We start from the raw sequence: 16,482 nt of genomic DNA, 5'->3' as shown, positions 1-16,482 counted from the left end.
GTTTGCCTTCTTCAATGAGTGGCCTTTTATAGACGTTCTTGCTTGATAATAAAAAAAAAAACAAATCTGTAATGGGGCTGAAATGACCCGGCTTTTTATTCGTTGAAAATTGGCGTGAGTGGTAATTTTACAAGATGATAGCAATCCAGCTCTGGACATCGAGCTGTAAAGCAAAATATCTAAACTTGTTACAGTATGTGAATCTTGCTATGATGTGTCAATATCTCTAGCATGTTCTCAGTGCTGAGGGCTGTGCACTATGTTAAAGGCAAATGTAATTGTCTACTCATCTGAATTAGTATATATGATTTCTTCATATCATTTGTTCCAACTACAAAAAATTCATAGGTGCATTGTTGACTTCTAGAGTTAAAAAGACACACGAGATATTACTCAACAGTATGCGTTACAATCTTTCGACATGAATTCAGGAGTATTATATGTTGTGCCGTGCATAGTTACTTTGTACGTACAAAGTATTTATATGAATACACAAAATCTGATTCCCCCATCGCCTGTCGTTTGTAAGTCATGAAGCAAATAAATAATTTCAGCCTGCACTGATTGCTTGCAATACACTTCATATTCAAATGTTTTCTAAAAATCTGCCACAAGAATGATCTACCTTAGTTTTGCTTCTACTGCTGACATTGATATAGCAATTTCTGTAGAAAGATGTGCACCATGAGCAAAATACGGATGCAAAATAAATAGCTGATTTTGAATCAGTTTTTCGAAAGCTGCAATACCATTTATACTTTGCGCAATAAGTGCAATGTAAAGGCAATGAAGGTAACTGTAGACTTGTGTTTCGTCATTTGACGGGTAGAAACAATTTCTGGTACCCTATCTGAGCTGATGCAGCAACCTAACCCATACTTCACAGAAAAATGGAAAGTTTCTTCACAAGTGACTGATTCACACAGGCTTGGGAATAGCACTAGCATATTTAATGCAATCATTCTGAAACATAATTAATCAGCATTCTAAAGATGATTGGATAGTGGTAACATCGCCAGTGGCTCACAAGTGGTTGTGTTATACTCCTGTCACACTGGACATTTTAATGTCATTCGAATCGAATGGCATTAGCATTGAATGACATTATTTGGTTGTTACGCAGCAATATTTAATGCCATTAGAATCGAATTACTTCTGCAATCAAATGAATCTGAAAAAAATCAGTCGGCTTTGCACTCGTGGCGAATGACTAAAATGACATTGAGCATTTATAATTTCAGAAGCAGTGATGTAAAGAGGTAATTAATTTTGTGTTATTTAAGGCATCTGCTATTTTGACTAGAGGAAAGCTGTACGGCAGGCTTTCACAAAATGTATTTTACTCTCCACCTCAGTGGCGTCTGGCGGCTGTCGCTTTACTGGTCAGTCATACTGCAAGCAGTCGAGCGCCTGTATGCATCTATTTGACAGTCTCGCCTCTTCCTCCGATTGCTTTGTTCACAATGCAAAGCACACAACAACTAACTGCTTCGGCTACTGCAACCGAGCGTCGTCCAGCACTGCCATGTCAGCCGTATTGTTTGTCTTCAATTTATTGGCTATGGCTACTAAGCTGGTCAAGCCTTGTTTTTGCTTGTAGTGGCTAGAAATTCTGGAATTGGAAGTTTTATATGCGTGTTATTCTGGTGAAGTGACACGCCATATTTATGTTAAAATAAGTTGACTTTCTACATAGACATTCTACATATACCTTGCTCTTGTTCTCTCACCAATTTTTTTTGCAATGATTGCCATTGATATCATGACCGAATGACATCAATTTTTGTTGTGTACCACCACCACAGGTCAAATGGCATTTATTGCACTGAATGTAATTTGCATCTAATGACATTAAAATGTCCAGTGTGACAGGTATTAGATATGGTATAGCAGCTTACACTTTGAAGGAGTGTCGGTAGGTTAGCATGTTCCATAAGCTAGGGTGAATCAATACGTACTGGCCCACCTGTCACACGTGTAAAGCTGATGTTATTAAAGCTTAGCCTTAATTTTCCATGTTAAGTTAGATTAGGGCAGTTTGTCTTGGCGTAAGCTTATAGAGATTTCATTCAGCATAGCACATATAACTTTGGTAACATGAGACACTAGGTTACACTATTCCTCATCTCTGGTTACAGTTACGTGATTATGCGTGTTCTGCTTAAATATGTTGGCAGTTTATTTATGTCATGGCCAGACAATGTCGGCTGACGGCAATTTTTCTTGGTTCATTGGTTCGGCAACTGTGCTTGAAGACCACCTCGACCTATATAAGTAGCCAGCTCCAAAGGGCCTGGCGTTTTAAATGTGGCCCTCCCGTCCCTGAGGCACGACGTTAATTAATTTAGTCACAACTCGAGATCCGCGATACAAGTTGACTCGTATATAGGCGGGCAGCACAGCGATCGTGAGTCGCGGTGGTTTGCGTGGCTTGCGCATGTGTTTGCTCATCGCTGCCAACCATGTCAGGACAGCCAGCGGCATTTTCATCAGACACGACAAAATTGTAGAGACGTTTATTGTCCTGACGAATATAGGTTCTAAGCCTAGTGGCTCCCAGCGATATCAGCGGCTGCAAGGGGAGCCTAAATAGACGGCACTCCGCTGCGGCGACACTCGCGTTGATAACATCGCGTCGACATAACATCGACACTCGCGTTTAGTAAGATCGTTTTGTGTAAAACGAAGGAGTGCTGAGCATAGACGTTTGTTTGCAGCTTCTTGGCTGCGAAGTATTCTGGTCGTGTTTGCAGGGGCTTGTTCGTATACCACACGAATCGCCGCGGAAACCACTCCGACGCGTTGCACGGTGGATCGCGCGCAAAGCAGGTGTTTCCCGAACGCGACGGAGAGCGCCGCCGCTCAAGTCTGTTGCTTCCAGTGCCTTCCAGTGTGAAACCAGCACGTTTTTTGACACTGGATCGCACATGGGGACGCTGGCGCTCGCTGGGTTTGACTGGGACACGTGAGAACGCTGAGTCCCACTGGACGAGACGCTGGTTCCACTGCCATGACTCTCGGGCGCACTGGTTTGTGCTGTACAGGCGCTGGTTCTCGCTGCAGTTCGCTGGTTCGCACTGGAAACTGCGCTGGGTGTGTTTGTGCCGCGCTGGTTCCAGTGCGCGAGGACGATTGCTGCTGAATATTAAATGCTTTATACAATTTCATCGCTTGATACTAGTCTCTTGTCCTAAATAACGTTATATCTTGTGGTCATAACACTCTATTTCGTGTCGCAGCTTGGTGCAAAGGTTCGTAAGTTGCCCTGTTTATACATGCACATTTGACACTGAAGATCACTCTCGTTTTTCTTGCATTTTCCCTTTTGACTGGGCGGATAGCTAAATTCTTGAACGAAATCACGCAGACGCAGAGGACGCCGCGTTTTTTAGTAGTTTGCGCGTAACATATGACTGGGATTTGTAGCAGTGTTGTGGAGTGGACATGAAATCCAGTTGTTCAGACGCACTCGAACGGACCCCGAGTTCGAAGCCTACCGCTGATTGATATTATCGCACCGACAACGAAGTTGAGGCGATTCGCGCGCTTCCACTTTCCCTATCGTACTAAAAGAAGGTTCTGGGGCTCAAATACACACATTTTAGCTTTCGCCAGCTACCCGCGCCGAGATCGCTCCCCACCACGGAGTGGTCCCCACGGAAGCTCAGGCGTATCCGCCGAGTCCGTCTGCACGCTATCGGCGCGTCTGGGCTCAGGAATCAACAAGTCTAAACAAGGATAAATCACTCCATATTTCAACTTTCGCATTGGTGTTCTTAAATAAACTGTTTTTTTTTTTCTTTCGTGTCTACGGTGCCAGTACAAGAAGCGATGCGCGCCGATGTGACGCGTCATAAACACAATTAAGTATACGTGCTGTCGCCGAAGGCTGCCAGCACTAGCCTGCGCTTCTCTGACGAAGATATATGACTAAACGGACGTGTCAATTGAATCGCATCACTGAACTTAGAAAACGTTGCATATCCCATGCCTGAAGAACAAGAAACGGCTATCGAAATCAGTAGTAACAGCCCATACAGCTTCCCGGGTCGGCGGTTAATTTAGGACTTTTTTCGTAGTTAAAGTACCTATCGCAAGTGCAAATCGATGTCGTGACACTTGCAAGCATACTACTCAATAAGAACAGCAACTTTAGTTCTCTGGTACAGGCGTGAGTTTTAGTTGCTGGGCAAAAACACATTTACTATCTGTACGGGACCTTTCTCTGCCAAATTAAAATATGGTAAATTATCCACCGGGTACCACCTGCTGTCATGGCATAGTGGTAAAGCACCGCGCTTGGGATCTGAAGGTCGATCGATCGATTCCTTATCCGATCTCTTTTTTTTTTTTTTTCCTAGTACGTTCTTTATTACTTTCTGTAATATAAAAATATATATACGTTTCCGGGCACCGCGTATTTAACGCACTAGAGCTCTTTTTCGCACCAGTACGCCGTGCCTGACTAGCGCCCCAGCATGCACCGCGCGACACAGGCATCCGGCGTTGTATTGGACACTGGGTACTGGGTTTTGCAATAGGATTGCCAGGGAAGCGGCAGCGACAGCTGCAGACGACGCAACGAGGAGGCAGCGTGATACATTTCGTCGTCTGTTTCGATTAGTAAACGTCGCTGTGACGAAGAAGTCGCACTTTCTGCTGCAATTTGCTCAAGTTTGTGAACTGCTACCGACAGTTGTATACCACGACTTGTTTTGCGTTCAATGTACAAACAGCGCGATCTCGTGGACTGAGCGGCTGTACACAGCCTAAACATGCCTTGCACAGGCGCACGACATCTTGTCGCATTGGCGTTTTCTCGGACACCGAAAATATTATCGCGGATATTCAAGCGTACAACCCAGGGAAGACGACCAGCGCGTTTGAGCAGCGAGTGCAAATAACCTTGACACGTTCACACAAAACACTAAACGGTCGTTGCAGCTAGTCGGTGCACTGATGATACGTTCTCTCGGCAAATGATCACATGAAATAACCAACGAAGGCACTGGAGCTTCACAAGGTTCACACGGCCGCGCGCTGACACACGCACGCACGTCGCTATTAACTCCGTGGGGAGTTTCCAACCACGTGACCTGAAACTCCGTGCGGAGTATAATCGTGTCATGTCGTTTTTATACTCCGTTCCTAACCTATCGGAGTATAATGAAGACATGTGCCGTCTTCACTCCGCTATGACGGAGTAAATGCTTGGGGCATGGGAGGTATTGGGGCTGATAAGCCGATAAAACTCCCATCTCGGCTAATTTTTGCTTACAGTGTATGCCGTTCGTGACTAGGAAGTACCGGGCTCGCAGCTTTCAAGAAAGGAAATGCGGGCAAGACAGAGGACGATTATCGTTTGGGGACAAAATGCAGCCCAAAGGGCGCAATCTTTTCTTTATTTTTTAATGTTGGCGATTCCGCCGTGGAAGTAGGCGAAAGGGCACTCTTAAAATTACACCCTTTGGGGTGCATATTAGCAACAGAACAATAATCGTCATCTGTCGTGCCTGCATTATCCTTCTTTTACGCTGCGAGGCCGCTGCTTCCAAGTCACGAACGGCTTGCGCTTTACCGGCATAACAGAGCATTCTCGACAGCAAAGTAGCGAGCACAGCATTTTCAAAAAATGAAACGCAAGCAAGGCAGATGGCGATTATTGTTTTGTGGCAAATATACACCCCAGAGGATGTATATTTGTTTAAGCGTGTAGATCGCGCAGAAAGATGAAGGGGGCGATCATTTGGCACCCTCAGTAGTACGGCAAACACAGCAGGATGGGGGAGGGGAGGACGTTGCCTGATTTCGAACCAAGTGGATTCACCCGCTCTTCTCCGGCGTTCGTGTGTGTGGTGTCGTCACTCGACGGCACTTCAGCCAAGTCACGATTGCTTGCGGAAACTGGTCCGACGGGGAAATAACGCAACTCCTAAAACGACACCAAAAAGTACTTTTAGGCTGAGCTGTAATTGTAAATCAGGCTTCTGCTACAGCGAAACGCCACTGTTACACTTGAGAGAGAGAGAGAGAGGTATGGCAGGGATGTTAACCAGATATCAGTCTCCAGTTTGCTACCCTTTATATATATATATATATATACCCTTTATATCCCTTTATATCACCCTTTATATTACCCTTTATACTACCCTTTATATATATATATATATATATATATATATATATATATATATATATATATATATATATATATATATATATATATATATATATATATATATATATGGACTCTACGAACCTTGGTATTGCGTTTTATCGAACCTTCTCCATGGAAATAGAGCGTTGCAGCTTGTCCGAAAACTTCTTACCGTTACCCGTTACCATTTACCCGTTATCGTAGCCGCGAGTGGCGTTAGCGTAGGGAGCCTAAGGAGGCGCGACATGTAGGCTCCCTACATCAGCATAGCTGGTAGCGACATCTCATGACGCTTTGTTCAACTACGATGCATTAGATTTTTTTTTTTTTTTTTTTTTGCCGCCTGAGTTTCCTCGTTGAAAAAGCTATAAGGCTATGTATGTAATACGTCAACAATGCGCCTGGCGTGGCACCGTGTCGCGACCATGCGACGCGAACACCGGATGCCGCTCGCTGAACGGGGCAGCAAGCCGAGTTAGCGAGACCGTGGGCGGCCGGTCGGGGGGCCTCCACTCGGACCCCATAGCGGCAGCGTCGGGGCGCGGCTCGCCGTTGTCTTTTGCCCATTGTTAAGTGGCCTTCCAGGCCTGCTCGCCGGCCTGTCGTAAGTTAGGCCGTGCAGGAGGAAGAAGCGGGGGCTTCGGAGGTTTCCCCTCGCTCTCTACAACGTAAACAGGCAGGCTCTCGACGCGGCATTGATCCCCGGCTTGTCGTCAACTTCTTCTCTCCCCCCCCCCCCCCCCCCCCTGTCCGAGGATGACGGCGGCGTTCTCGATGTCTACGCCACTCGGTCTCGCCAGATGCGCGCAGTACAGCCGGAGGTACGCGTCCTGTCGACCAATGAGGAACGAGGAAGAAAAGCAAATTGCCCGAAAACCGTCGAGGCGTGATTGTTCAAGTCGAGCGATGGGCTTCCCGGTTTTATACCTATGCTGGAGGTATCATGCTGGTGACACTTGTTCTTACCGCTGTTAGTCAACGCTACCTGGTGGTCGGTGGTAAAAAAAAAAAAATATTTAAAAAATCATCACCCCTTCCAGTCCGTGAAGATCTTCGAACGTCGAATTTGTGTTAGTTACACCGAGTGTTACATCATGCAAGTCAAACTTCGCAAGCAGTCTATATTGTAAACCTTTGGTTTCCCAATTGTTTCACCTCATTTTCGCGGTAGGCAGCTTCTTCCTCAGGAGTACGCACTACTCGTGGTCTTCCCGCAATTGTAGCTGGGATGGAATGTGCGGAACCACTAATCCAAAGCTACGTATATTGGGCGCAAGGCCCACTGCAATCGTTTTGACGATTGCTTGGCAAGAAGTGCCGGCAGCCACTCGCTCCTAGTATATTGTTTCAATCGCTGGGCACTGTTTGTTGGCCGCAAACCGCCAGCATAACATTTGTTTCTTTCGCGGCAGGGTGGTATCAATCGTCGATAATTTCGATGCCGATGTGGCTCGATCGCCGAAAATGAACCGTGTCAAATCGTATAAGATTCGCATATATAAGATAGCATTCTTACAGGGGGAAAGGGGCCACTCCAACCCCTTTCCCCCTGTTGAGCTCTTCGTTTCCTGTCCCTCCAGGCCACGTGGCCCCTTTTTAGCGAATTCCCACAACGACGGCACATGGTCCGCCATAAACAGCTTCGCTGTAAAAAAATGTTTTCGTCGTAGCCACCATGTGGGGAGGAAAGAAATAGGGTCGGGGTTCTACGAAGCGGCCGGGTGCCGTCCCATAGGCCTAAGAATCCGCTCTCGTTACAAACCGTATTTTAAGACCTTTGCAACTGCAAATGTTGTTCGATGTATCAGTATCGGCTCGCTACGTCACCGGCCTTGATTACACGGTCTGCGGCATCGGCTTAGTTTACTCGGCCGGACAGCAGTCGTCGCAAAGTGGGGTGAAGCGCGAAAAAAAGAAAAAGAAAAGGGGTTACTTAAAAAAAAAGCATCACCCATTCGCCCCCTTGTAGGCTGCTAATTCATGCGGGATGCGTTTCTCTCCCGCTGGTGCTAATCGGTCCCGCTAATCCACCGCGGTATGATCAGCGGCGGACGCTACACGAGCCGTTCTTCTCGTCGTTCCCGGTAGGCAGAAGGCCGTCCCTACAGTGTCGAACTGCGCTGCACGGATTTTGACGAGCCGGAGTGCACACATCGAAGAGCGCCTCCGCGTCGACGGAGGGACAGCAGCAACAGCGGCTGTCTTTTTCTTTTTTTGGCTGCGGTGGCGGCGCGTCCGGGGTCGAAAGGAGAACTGCGCCGAGTAGAGAGCGAGAGTTTCGGTCTATTGTTCTTGCCAGCGGCGGCGTCAGCCTGCTTCGCGTCGTCGCCCGCTCGACCGCCGGACTGGTCGGGCGACGGACGTCGGGGCGCGGACGCATAGTCGGCCGCCCCACCGCGACGCCTCGTCCTGGACAATGGGCGCTGACAGGCCTGCGCGCTCGATCTCCACTCGTTGCCGCGGTGCTGGAGCAGCAGAGGTGTTGACCGAGTGTCGCTCGAAGCGGAAGGCAGCGTGTAACTGCTGACTCGCATTTTTTTTTTAAATTCAATCATATCGACACTCCAGGCGCATTTCTGTCGTCGCCGTCGCCGTGAGGTTCCGTATGAGTGAAAGCGTGTGAGGGTGAGCCGGCGAACGTGTTTTATATTTTCTTTTTTTTTTACCGGCTTAACCAGGCGCACGCGCGGTAGTTCCAGCAGCCGCGTTCGATAAGCTTTCATTGTATTCCATCAACCAGAGAAACTATTATCTAGTAGGAGACAAACGGTGTACGACACGACGTCCGCGACAATGCGCGTCTCGAAGAACCTGCGGGAACATTACAGTGCGTGTCAGGAGGAGGAGGAGTAGATTGTAATGACGAGAAAGGAGGAGAGGTCGGCCTGGAGAGCGTGTCTCTAGCCCCCTACTCCTCACTGGGGAAAGGGGAAGTGGGAAATACAGGGAAGGGTAGGTGGCAGGTGATTACGTTGTGGTACAATGAGCTACTATATACACGTTGTCCAACATGCGGATGAGCACTGTAGACGCAATACACGCAAGATGAATCTTGTCCACACAAAAAGTTATCGTGCCAGATTGTGTTTGTTGGTACAACAGGCCACATACGTCGGATCACACGCAAAATCATGCCATGCGTGTCCTGCTTATTTTGGTTACGCATCCCACGTCATATAGAACGCCACGCACTATAGTGTAAATCCTGTTTTATAAAGGCCGTACGGGAGGTCACCGTCTCTATATAGCCACAGAATAACTTCTCCTACAATCGCCCCTGGGATTCGAATGCAACAACCTGCTGCAGCGTGAAATTGAGAGCCGCGTTCCCTAACCACTGCTCTCTCGCGCAGAGATCGAACTCGGCAATTCCTGCGATGGCCTCGGGCTTCACGAAAGCTATGAAAGTTGCGCCGTCTGTGCATGTATTTGGGACGCAAAAGCTGGCATGCAGTACCGCAGCGAGTTGCGTTAACGTTGTGTACTTCGCAAAGAGGCTCTTCTCGAGTTGATACAGCGGAGACCCGTGGCGAACGCAGCCTGCCGTTGTCGCAGTGAATCAGTTCGTGAAGCCGAAGTAATGGCTATTTTTCCCGGCACGGATTAATTGCCGCCTATTACGTTCGCATTCTTATCGTTTGGGTGTTCCCTTTGAGCGTGAACTGTACGCTACCTCTGTAAACGCCGTTCAAGGCCATTTGCGCCATACCGACGATGGGGTGTCCTAACACCCTTTCGCCGGAGCCCCGCATACCTTCGTTGTCCGCGTCCTCGCGCGTGTGTGGGCCAGCGTAGCTGTACAGGTCCCGTCTCGTCATCCGTTTGCGGAGCTCCTCTCTCCCTCCGGTTCCCTCGCTGTCTCAATACCCATTGTTCTGACGTCGTCGGCGATGAGTGGCCGCTCGGACAACACGAGCGAAAGCAGTCTTTTCTTTTTCTTTACTTTTTTTTTGTTCCTGCTCTTCGACAGCGGCGGCTCGAAAACGACAAGTGCATGTGCGGACGCTTCACTCATCGGACAATGGGCGCTGACAGGCACGCCCGGCGAGTTTTGCGGACGGACGACCGCCCGCCCGCCTGCGGCGCGAGCCGATGGGGTGCGTGTGCGTTACACGAACAGACGTACTTACAGCATGTCACGTGCAGGTCGTCTTTACATTAGCGGGGCGGCGGGTCCGGTCGCGTTGGCCGCCTCATTGATTGTTTTGTACGCGATGGACATTGCCTGCAGTCTTCTTCCCGTTCCATGCACGTACCACTGTGTACAGTGGGCCAGGTTTACAAGCACCTTTACAAGATTCTGTATATGTGGAGCGAAGGTGTGATGCTGCACTTACCTATTGAATCTCACATGGAACGATATTACGAGTGATACACAGTAACAGGGCCAAGCAGGTCGACCTAGGGAGAGCCAATCCGCATTCGTCGTCCCACACAGGTACCGCTCAGTAAGTTCAGCACTTTTCCAAATATGTTCCACTTCGTAGAACCTGCGTGGCACGAAGTCATGAGTGTAGCAACGGAGTCGAGAACGGGTGGTTTCGCCATGTGAACGACATATGCATAAATGCGCATATAGGCACCGCCCCCTAGTAAAGCTGTTGGGGAAATCTGCGCCTGGCCAGCGTTATCCAGTGCATCACCAGCGTAGCCCGGCATGGGGCCTTCGTTAGCGCTGTCTGTTGTTGCGGACGACGACAGACAGCAGACGGCGATACAGAAATTCTTTACTTTACGTACGTTATATGAGATGAGAATACAGTACTTTGGGCGCCTGTTCAACCGTGAGCCGGTAAGATTGTAACTGAACTCAATAGAAAGAGAGAGACGTAGATATGGGAAGGTACAGAGATATACTCGGAGGTTGACCAGATAGTATTTTTGTTGGCTGCCCTGTACTAAGGAAAGAAAGATTAATTGAGGAAGGAAGGCAGGCGATTCGACGTAATGATATAAAATTAAGAAATTTCCAAGCTGGCGCAATAATTCAGTTGACGCAAGACAGCGTCTGATCGGATATCAGAGGGGGAAGTAACTGTTCTGCAGTTAGCTGGTATAATTATTAATTAGGATTAGGTTTTGGTGATAAGATGAAGCTCCGAAAAAAAAAAGTAACACCGAAATGCCAAAGAATGGTGGCGGCAAATGCTACACAGTGAATCACTCTCTGACCAATTACGGGCAGTCCAGAAGGCCCGCGATGTGGCTGAAGGGCTCGGCCTGACAGTCCCAACGTGGGAGCGGCCCGCGTCAACGTATGGTTGACCTTCAGGACCCAATAAAGTTCTCCATACCATACCATACCGAAATGCCATATCGGATTGAGGGACACCTCGGGTACTCTATTTTAGCGCTTACGATCTGCTTCTTCTTGTGACTCGTGCATCAAGCTGCATCAGGCTACATAGGCCGGAAGAAAGGAAGGAACGCGCAAGTATCAGATTCCTAATGTAAGCCGAAACCTCGACACATGGCAGTTTTCAAATTCCTCATGTTTACCAGCAAAACGGCCTCCTGCAGCCTAGAGTCGAACCTATTGATTGATTGATTGATTGATTGATTGATTGATTGATTGATTGATATCTATCTATCTATCTATCTATCTATCTATCTATCTATCTATCTATCTATCTATCTATCTATCTATCTATCTCACAGTGCATGCATCGCCAAAGAAAGGGCATGCTTGCTTTTTGATTGTGATAACTCACTCTTCTGCTCTAAGTATGGCTTAGTTCTTTTCTTCCTTTTCTTATATCTTTTTCTTTCTTTTCGTTTTTTAAAGGCAGAAACATTTTTGTTGTGTCTCGTGTTCTATAGCTCCTACTTTTCTGTATCGCGGAATCTGCTGTCGAATTCGCCTCCTCGTCGACCGTTGCTCTGAAACGTGGAAAGGGTGACAATGTGAAAGAAAAAAGATTAGAGGAAGACGAGAGAAAAAAAAAAAGAAATATCGGGAAGTGAGCTGGAAAGTGAAGCGGGGAGAAAACGGCCAATCTGGAAAGAAGCCTCTCCGCCGTTTAAACATCGACTCCTTGCGTGCTGAGCGCGCAATGCGTGCACTTGAGCTCAATGTCAAGAGTCCGGGCAACGCCGAAGAGTTCAAGGAACGCTTCCTGCAGGCGCGAGGGTCCACGGCCAATGAACAATCGCCGTTTTTAAAGAGAAGCGTTCCTTGCCTCTTCCTTCGACTTTCCCGCTGCTGCTGCGGGTATACTGCTGCTGTCTGGCACACCGTGTCGGGAGGTGGTTCAGAGCGTGTGCATACATGACAAGAACGCGGCAGAGAGGAAAGGCGGCGCGAGCAACTCGTTTGGACCTTTGCACCGCGTCGAATGTGCACAATGTCCTCTGAAGCTCCCTGGTCATCACCACATTAGGCCCTCGATTGCAGTGCCTGCCTTTCTACTAACGTGCAAGTCCAGAGGGAAGCTATACGCGCGGACAACTTTCTGTGGCTATGAAGGGAAAACTACGGGCGCGAAGCCTCTGCACATGTGTTACCGCGCCAAGTTGTCTGCCAGCGTTTGACGGGGCTTTTGGTTGCTCGGAACAGACGCTGAATCGACGCAGCTTCCACGTGCGACGGTTTCGCGTTTGCCCGGACGCGGAAGGGAAAAGCCGCAAAATAAGTAAACCTTTACATTACGTGGTGCGTTTTGTCTTATTTAACTGTTGCTAATAAGGTGTCCGTGTTTTCTCTTCCCCAGCTTAAACTAACGCGGATAAAACACGGGAGCCTTTTCAGAAACGTTCTCACTTGTGCGCGATTTGCCTCCGTAGCTTTCTCTTCATAGCACTGAAAGTTGTCCGCGAGTATAGATAGAATGGTAGAGAAGAGGGGGGAGAGAAGGTAGAGAATGGGAAGAACCGACGTATAGTCGCAAAACTAGTAAATAACAGCCTCGCCACTCTTCGCTGGCATTTCCGATGCAATAGGGGGGCTATAAGGAAAAGGGGATCTGAGAAGGCAAGGAAACGGTACTACGACAGACACGACAGCGGACAAACGGTATGCACTTAAGTTCAAGGTACGGTACGTTTCTGCCATTTCTGAAAAATAAACACCATACAAATTTGTCAAGCGGACAACTTACGCAGTGAGTGCAGAAGCAAAGCCGCATTAAAGCGCACCGTAGGGTCTAGGCAATACTACGGAAGGTGTCACACGTCAAATCAACACTTCTGTGCCCGCCGCGGTAGCTTTGCGGCTATGGCATTGTTTGAGGTCGTGGGTTAGATCCCCAATTGCTGCGGCTACATTTCGATGGGGGAAATAAAAAAAAACGCAAGAAAAAAAGAACGCACGAGATTTAAGGAGACGTTACCGAACACCCCGGTGTCAAAATTAATCCGCAGTCCGCCACTACGGCGTGCCTCATAATCAGATCGTGGTTTTGGCACTGACAGCCCCATAATTCTATTAAAGTTGAATACTTCTGCCACGATGCAATGTGCCATGTTAGGCTATGAGTATGCTCAACCCTCTCACAGGTTATGGAGTATGGCGCACAACAAGGTCTCAAGCAAACACGTCCCCCTGTGTGTTCTGTGTACTACGCAGACAAACAGCAGTGGTGCAGTGGTGCACGCAAGGTAGCGTTTAACATCAACTCACCATTCTCGTGTTGCAGTAGACGTTGAAGAAATTAAACGATCGGCGTCAACATCACCGCTAATTATCGTAAATCAAAGCAAACAGCACAGGAAGCTTCGCTTACATCCTCAAACCCCCTCCTCAAACCATGCTAGAACGGTACGAAGGCGCAGTAGCGTTGCGAAAGCCACGTCGTGCTCTTCTTTCCCGTACACGATTGTCCGCGACCTCCCCTCCTTCTCCTCGTCTTCGTCTCGGGCTTGCCCGAGACACCCCCCTCCTCGCTCTCTCCCCCACTGCCTTCATCTGTGCGTGTTGAAGCTACGGTGGTCTCTCTCTCCCTGTGGCCTCACTGTCGTGACGGAGTACGGCCACTCTATTTTCGGAAGGCGTCGTCGTCGGTCCGCGGCTGCCCGTCGTCGTCACAGCGCCACCGCGAAGACGAGGGCGCGTCCACGTTTCGATGCGTGTTCTCCGTTTCTTTGCGTTTGCGCGCGTATTTGCTTGGCGCGCCTGTGGCTTGCGCGTGCGTACTGGTGTGCCCGCGGCCTATAATGCGTTTTCGCGCTCCGGCGTCCTATTTTCTCTCACTGTCATCCCTCCGTCTTTGCTCAACGTCCTTCTCTAAACATTTCTCACGATCAATCAAACAAACAAACAAACGTCCTATAATGCACTCGCGAATGTCTGACGCTACGTTCTATTCGAATATCGTGTTAATTCGATTTGTTTTCGAGCGTCTTGTGGGGGATTGATTTATTGCGCTGTCAATGAGCGAGTTGAAGGATCATACTGTGCGTTAATGAGCGACCAGTCGTTGCCAGCTGCTCTCCGAGTCTTTCGAATCCGCTTCGTAAAGTTCACCATCACGGCCTGAAATTTTGTTGATCCCTTCTGGGAGAGCATTGCAACAGGAAGCGGGTTATATACCGCGTGTTTCAGCGAACACTTTCAAATTATTTTAAAGATTGCTTGTGGCAGATAGTACAACTCTAGTTTATGAGCTGGTCTGCTCAAAGAGGGGGACATTACTTGCAAAAAAAGAAAAAAAAATGAAATACATAATCGACTAATTAACAAAAAATTCACTTGTTATGCTTCGAAGTGGTTAGCTTATGACCAATATTGCACTTTACGGATTCTAGCCGTGAAGTTGGCAGGGCGGATCCACTTGGAACCAGTTCCCAGGATGACATCCGTTTGGAGATATTAGTTCCCGAACTTTGCGTAAAAATGCATTTGCGCTCCAGTTACTTTCTTTAAAAAGACGTCGTTTTATGCATTCATGCTAGCACAGAAGTAACTTGAACGCCAATGCCTTTCTCCGCAAAGTTCGGGAATGAATATCTCCAAACTGGTGTCATCCTGAGAATTCGTTTCAAGTGGATCCTCCTTGCTAACTCCACGGCTAGAATCTGTAAATGACACTATGCACCATGATGTAATTAGTGATAAACATAATTAGTGATTTTTTGGTAATTAGTCGTTTAGGCATTTCAATTTTTTTGTGTGCTAGTTGTGTCCGCCGCTGCGAGTAGACCACCACATGAACTAAAATTGTGCTATCTGCCGCAGCAAACTTTTTAAAAATTTGAGAGCGTCCGCTGAAACACCAGGTATACCAACGGGCTGAAGACGCTCACCGCAACAAACACCAGGCTGAGCACACACATCGCGATCAACGCCAGGCGAAAACATCGTCGCTAAATTGAGGCTTCGCGACGCCACTCAACGTGCCGTTTAGTTCCGCGCCAAGGAAGAGAGAGAGAGAGGGACAAAAATAAAGGGACCGCTCGACAAACGAGGGAAAGAAAGCACGGGACTAAGGTAAAAAGCCATAAGTGGGGCAAGGAAGAGCTTGAATTTAAAGAGCGGGCCCGGTCGGGGCTTCGCACGGCTGGTGTGCATAGTGTGACGGGGTCAACCGTTCGCGATGCTGCCCGATGCGGTGGCGGCCGCGTACGGGAGAGGGGCCTTGTCCCGCGACGCCGCTTTCGCCCGGCTTGCGCTGTGGGCAGGGCGCGTCTCGTTCGTCGCCTTTTACGCAGTATGAGGGCTGCGACGTGAACGCAGCCCGTGTGTCATTTACGCACCGCTGCCAACGACAGGGCCGGTTTCGCTGTACACCTAGGAGAGCGGATTATGCGCAGACGTAAGCGATAACCTGTAAGCTTAAGCGCGTGGAAACCCGCTCGCGAGGAATAACATGCATGCATACATACATACATACATACATACATACATACATACATACATACATACATACATACATACATACATACATACATACATACATACATACATACATACATACATACATACATACACACATACATACATACATACATACATACATACATACATACATACATACATACATACATACATACATACATACATACATACATACATACAAAGTGGAGCTGGAGTGTTGCGGCTGAAGCGAAGCAGTGGAGCAGGGTAGTTCAACGGCGGAACTGAAAAATCGAGCAAACAAGAGAGTGCAGCGAAATTAACGGTCGCTGTTGGACCAAAGCCGACGATCACTTATCGACGGAGTCGCGCGACCTCTGCGACTCGCCGATTGTCAATGCGCCCACCGTGTACTTTATTTAAAGAAAGACGAGAAAGACGTTGTTCCTGCGCCACTTCGAACTTCACACAACACAGCGTCTATACATCGATTGGCAGCACCACACACGCGGGCAAGCGACAGACGAGACAAATG

At 48.2% G+C, this 16,482-nt stretch overlaps 1 protein-coding gene across 2 annotated transcripts in view; it reads left to right on the top strand.

Annotated features, from left to right (window-relative positions):
• Positions 1-16,482, top strand: part of Cph (BCL11 transcription factor chronophage) — a 662,450-nt gene that overhangs the window by 240,032 nt on the left and 405,936 nt on the right. The window lies entirely within an intron of this gene.

The sequence above is a fragment of the Dermacentor variabilis genome, chromosome 7, assembly GCF_050947875.1.
Source record: "Dermacentor variabilis isolate Ectoservices chromosome 7, ASM5094787v1, whole genome shotgun sequence".
NCBI lineage: Eukaryota > Metazoa > Arthropoda > Arachnida > Ixodida > Ixodidae > Dermacentor > Dermacentor variabilis.
This window is presented reverse-complemented; position numbering and strand designations above follow the sequence as displayed.